The sequence below is a fragment of the Sparus aurata genome, chromosome 5 (genome assembly GCF_900880675.1).
Source record: "Sparus aurata chromosome 5, fSpaAur1.1, whole genome shotgun sequence".
Taxonomy (NCBI): Eukaryota; Metazoa; Chordata; class Actinopteri; order Spariformes; family Sparidae; genus Sparus; species Sparus aurata.
Genome location: NC_044191.1, coordinates 16,779,547 through 16,785,564, shown reverse-complemented (window position 1 = coordinate 16,785,564; position 6,018 = coordinate 16,779,547).

Below are 6,018 nucleotides of genomic sequence, written 5' to 3'. Positions count from 1 at the left end.
ACCTTATTACTCTGTCTCAACTTGGTCTCAGAAAAGGAGGACTCAGGAGTTTTATTTCAAGATCAGTGATCATGTGTGATACCTTCTGCCACTGTTGAGGTCAAGACAGCCTGAAATCAAGAACAAGACCAAGATAAGGCCATGTCAAGACCAAGACCAAGACCAGCGTGTGTGTGTTTGTGTGTGTGTGTGTGTGTGTGTGTGTGTGTGTGAGAGAGAGAGAGAGAGAGAGAGAGACTAAACACAACAATTAGAGACACAATTTGACTGAGGGAGCACCTCTGTCTGTGTGTACAGGTATAAATAGAGTTGTGGGTTGCGTGAGTGTGCGAGGGAAAGTCAGCAATGCTGTGACTAAAGAATCCTCAGGCGTTACAAGCATCTGCAAACTGATCTTAAATCCTCACTTTCTCACCTTCTCACAACCTCAGGGTTCTGCCAAAGGTGAACGTTTAGGACGTTTGCAGCAGCAGTGTGCGATAACACACTTAAACTCTTAAACTCTCAAAGCTAAATGACCTAATTTACAGCTCAACTTGCAACTGTGCACAGAAAACATACATTCCTGTCAGGTACTTCCAAAAGCTGTGCGGTGCATTGAGCGGGGAAACAGAGGAAAGCTCAATATTACATTCAATTTAGATATTAAAACTGTTACAGCCAGAAAGATTTTCTGCTTCCTCTGCATGGCCAAGGCACCTTTGCAGAGGTGGATGAACAGCTGCAGTGACAAGCAAGAAGCATGATAATGCAGGGCATCAGGGTGAGGTGGCTGATGAAGATGATCACATAAATTGCTCATTGGGGAGCAGAGGCTCCCTGAAGACATAAGCAGCCTTTTCTTGTCATGTCATACAAGGTGAGCACACTATTGTGATATTGAGGATGGTCCATATGTTCTCCTTGAATTCTCTGAGGTGAACTGAGGAGAAGCTCAACGCCCCCACGCAGCAGAAGACGCTCTGCCAGGCGACAGCTCTGGCCAAGAAAGCACCCCGGCCCACACCGAGGCCATGAGGGCAGAAGTGGAGATCTGCGTCACGAAGTAGCCCAGTGAGATGAGGCAGATGATTGTGGCCAGAGCTTTCACACCACCCAAGCCTGTAGGCAGGATTCCCCGGCAACAGTTTTCGTCTCAATATACATGTCTGTAGAGTTTTTCAGAAAACGGCCTGGAAACAAGGATTGAATACACTATGAAATACACAACTGTGTTTGCGTGACCTTTGCTTTAATGTTTGGTAATCAGACACTGGTGCAGCAACCAGGTTGTGTTTTCCCTCCCTGGATTCCCGCTTCTGCTCTAAACCACTTCTCATCACCACTTACTGTAAAAACGCACACTGAGCTTACTGTGAAAATGACTGTGAATCTGAGGCGGATGGACTGGTCAGCGCAGTGTGACTGGACTACACAGTGTGTGTGTGTGTGTGTCAGCTGGATATTCCAGGCAGGCTTCAACTTCCTGTTTCACCAAAAAATCAACAATTACTGCAACATTGCTGACCGCTCAGCTGTCCCCCCCCCCCCCCCACACACACACAGTTGTGTGGATTTTACCTAATGTTCTGCAGAAATCCTTCGGTATGAGCTCCGGTCAAATTTACATGTGTTGTCAATAAACTGTGGATCATCAGTGTTCAGTCTTCCTATAAAAAGTAAGCAGCAGAACAGATTTAATCTGAAATGACTTCATCTCAGCATCAGTGGCTCTTAAGCACCGCCTCAAGAGCCAAATGTCACATGACTGGTGGTCTGTTACTGTAAAACAATGATGATAAAAGGCTACTGTTTATGTCTGTGTAAGAATTCTGACAGTTGTTTCCAGGTTCTGGAGGCTGGTTGTGACTAAACCAGCTGAAAGGAGAGTCAATACCTTCTGTGCTAGCCAGATGGTTTTGGTGGAGACATAACTTTTGGGTATTTCAAATGTAATTTTTTGGGGGGGGTTCTTTGAGCACCCTGAGCTGAGAACCATCTAGTTCCATTATAATATTATTATTATTATTAATATTATTATTGTTATTATCATTATCCTTATTACATTAGTGGGCATATTATTATTATTATAGAGACAGCAGACATCTCTAAATGGCCCAAACTTGGAAACTCACTCCCAAAACATCTAGCTACATAAATAGCACTACAGACAAGAGGCGACATATTAGTTTTTTGGGGTTTTGTTTTGTTTTTTAAATTTTGTAACACAAATGTACTTAGAAACAAGGCTATAATAACATCTGTGGCTTTTTGCTAAAGGCCCCCCAAAAATGTATTTTCCTCCATGAGCACACAATCTTCAGAATTTCTGCTGAAGTTGAAATAAATCTGATCAGGAGGTCCTGATGAGAGCAGTTTTCTAATCGGCAATTGTCTGATTATATTAGATTGAAACAGACGACTTTCTGAGCTGCATCAAGTAAAGCAGTTTGTTTAATTTCAGTCTAGAGCCCTCGCAGTGGAGGGAATCCTGGGAAACTGGCAAAGCATCATGAGATAATGTGGATGTTCTCTGCTGCCTCAACAACAGGCCTTCTGTGTGTGTGTGTGTGGGTGTGTGTGTGCGCGCGCGCGCTGGACAGATACACGATATTGTTCTGAATGAGGTCGCTGAACTAGAGAAACCCTCCTCTGTCCTCTCTTTCCCCACTGACCAGATAGTCGTCTCTTCTCAGGGTGTCTCAAAGTTCCCTGTCTCTTTAAAATATATGTTTTTTATATCGAACAGCAACAACTTCATGCTTTTTACAAAACAGAGATCAACTTGTGATCTCTGTTTTGACACTATCGCACTGACAAAATCTGTACACAGACAACAGTTCATGCTGCCAGAGCTGTCTCCAGGACAAAAAACAGGAACATTTGTTTACTTATTTGGTGTTTTTGCAATAATTTGAAGCCAGAAGAAGAGCTAAGGTTAATGTGAAGAGGACAGGTTCACTGCTTTTGAATTTTGTCTATAAACAACAAAAGAAAAAGCGAAAGAAGAAAGCAAAAATGGGATCATAAAAGAACAAAAACATCCCAAACACTTTGGTCATTACTTGAAAAGTAAATCTGTTTTATTCTGGTAAAGGAAACGGGAAGTGAAGAGTAGTCACTGGTGTCAAAGTCTGATGTTTTGTGGACCCATTCATTCATCTATCCATCCCAACCGTACACCATCTGTGGATATCGGATGTCATTTGAGGCGCTTTATTAGTGGACGGATGCTGTCATTCTTCTTTGGAGGACAATCACAAGTTGGCACTAAATCTCCTCCCTGTGGAGGGAAAGTGATGCTGTGCTGACAAGTTCTGAGGTGTCAGTGTCTTGCCCCTCTGACTGCACCCTTATGTAATGCTTGTCTCGTTGTGGGGGATGTTTCCTTGTATATTTGGGACCACCTGAAGTGGATCTGCCTTTTTTGTTCTGTCTCTGAAGACTGCAATCAAGTCACATGACAGACTGAAAGCTTTTCTCTGAGACTTCAAGATAAATCTGGGCACATTGTGAACTCTTTAAATAGGTGGGATTCAAGCAGCGTTTCATATGGCCAGTCTCCATGGAAATCGGCTTGTGTAAGTGTTCACAGAGTTGTTAGGGTGTGTCCTCTGCCATCATACACAAAGGCATCTATTAACACACCCAGGTACACACACGGACGCACACCTATACTGTGTCATAAAGTAAACATCACACTCAGTGTGCAAGAGCTCTGATAAGACTTCCTCGGAGGATTATTGTTTCAACTTTCCAATCTGAACAGTTAAACTACTTTTAACTAGAGTAAAAAAAGAAAAAGTCAGGACATTGTTTCTGGGAAGATGCACATTCACATTTTACCTCTTGCAGCAAAGCTTTCAGGTGTGAATATCACAAAACCCCAGTGCATGAAACCAGATCAGATCAGGATTCTGCAGGATGATTCGGTCCACATGATGAGAAAAATGTAAGAAAACTGAAATGCTGTATGAGGGATAACAACACTTCAATCAGGAGACACTTTAAACGATAAAGTATTCATGTGCACAGCAAGAATGAGAAATATGAGGAAGATTAGACTCCATCATTATGTCATCGCACTATTAGGGGGCAATGGGGCCATGCATGGTGTAGGACGCCCCCTGACGGAGGGGTGATAGACACTGGTAGTGACGGGATAAAAAGAATGGCAGAGATCTGGATGGATGTGAAGAGATGGGGGCTTCTGTGAGCTCAAACTTGCAGTGGAAGGAAGGTTGTGACGATTCTCGCAGTCAATTGAACAACTAAAGGCAGTAGAGAGGAGAAACTATTCGGCAGCAACGATATGATTGGCTTAAGGAGACTGTGGCATACTCTGGTTGGTTAAACGGAAGGAGTGAACACCCAGCAGCGGCTGATGATCATGAAGGAAGCGGAAGAGAGAAAATATGAATGTTGAGCAACATAATGACTGGCAGAACTAAGTGTCATGTGTGATCAACCAAGTATAAACACTATGATCCCAAACTAAATGGTAGCTGAGCAAAAGGGCTGCAATTGTGTTGGATAATTATCCCCGGTAATGAAAAATAAATGCATATATTGGCAGGTCAGTAAATAAGTAAGTAAGGTAGATGGGTATTCCTAAAGTCTGGAAACTTGCAGGCATCTGTTTGGAAGTTGGAGGCTGTGGATAGTTTTCCCATTTAGCGTCTGTGCTGGAGGACTAGTGGCAAACAAACCAATGTGCACTAAGCTTTAACGGTTGTTCCAGGTGGCTTGTCTTGGAGAAAAGTGCTTGAAAGGATTCCTGTATAGTCAGTTTAATTTGGACAAAGAGTTTCACAGCTTGCCATGATGTGCAATGATGTGTGTCTTGGTTTCCCTGAATCTCTAGAACAGAGGTGGCACATAGAGCCCAATTGCCACATTCATGAGCATACACCAGGCTGACAAACTTGAATTTAATTTCAATGACTGTTAGTGCATCGCCATTCAATTTTATACGGACATGACCAAATACTGACAAAAACTCATGTTCCCATCGGCCTCAGCTGTGTTTTGTATTTCGTGCCGATTAGCAAATGATTGCATGCCAATTCTAAACTAGGCTGGTGAGCATGGTGTTATCAGACGTACCTGCTGAGCATGTTAGCAATGAGCTAAAAACACTACTGCATTCAAGATCAACCTGGCTGATTCTTAGTCTTGTTACTTTTGACTGCTTTTTAAACTTATATAACAAAAAAAATGTTTTATTATGGAGGTCTGTAGAAACCTGACTTGTTTCTTAATTCCTTCCAATCCCTTTACTGTACTTTCCCAACACACACAGGCCTCGTGTTTCTATACATACTTCAAATGCTGATGCTACAGCTCCACCTGCTGGGGGCCTACGGGTGCAACAATCAGTAAAGAGGACTATGGAAGGTTATATAAATTGAACAAAGCTGGAGACATAATCTGACGTGTCATGCAAAAACATATTCTCCCAAAATCAAAGGTATCTCATGTGTTTTAAATAATGTGCGTTTGAGCCAGTCCGATGTTACTGATCCAAGTCCTCTGCTCTGAGAGAAGATGCTTTATAGTAGAGGTCCAACCGGAGCCTTTCCTCCTCACTCATACGCCTCTTTACAGCTGCTTATTGGTCCTGAATGGAAGGGATGGATGGTTTTACTTCCTGTGCAGGTTGTTAGATCTTCGGCTCAGTAAACAAACTATACCCGACACTGTGGCATTAAACCTCCCACAGGCCCATTCTCCAGCAGCAGAGGGAGGCTTTAGTACACTGGACAGTAAAACAACTTGTGTTGTCTGTTCAGCATACAGTCAGTCGTGAACCCTGTCAGCACCAGTAGTGTGTCGTAAAGTCATTGTAGTTTACAAATCTTACAAAATCTTTTCCTTGATTTAAGCTCTTCTGCGTACACCTTCTCTAGAACTCTGCCATTTACTGGCTCCAAGTTGACAGTCATGTTTTCGCAAAACAAAAATTATAATTGCACTTTAAATTATATACGGAATATAGAGAGTTTGAGATACTGTAGCAGTGTGGACACCTTTTATTTT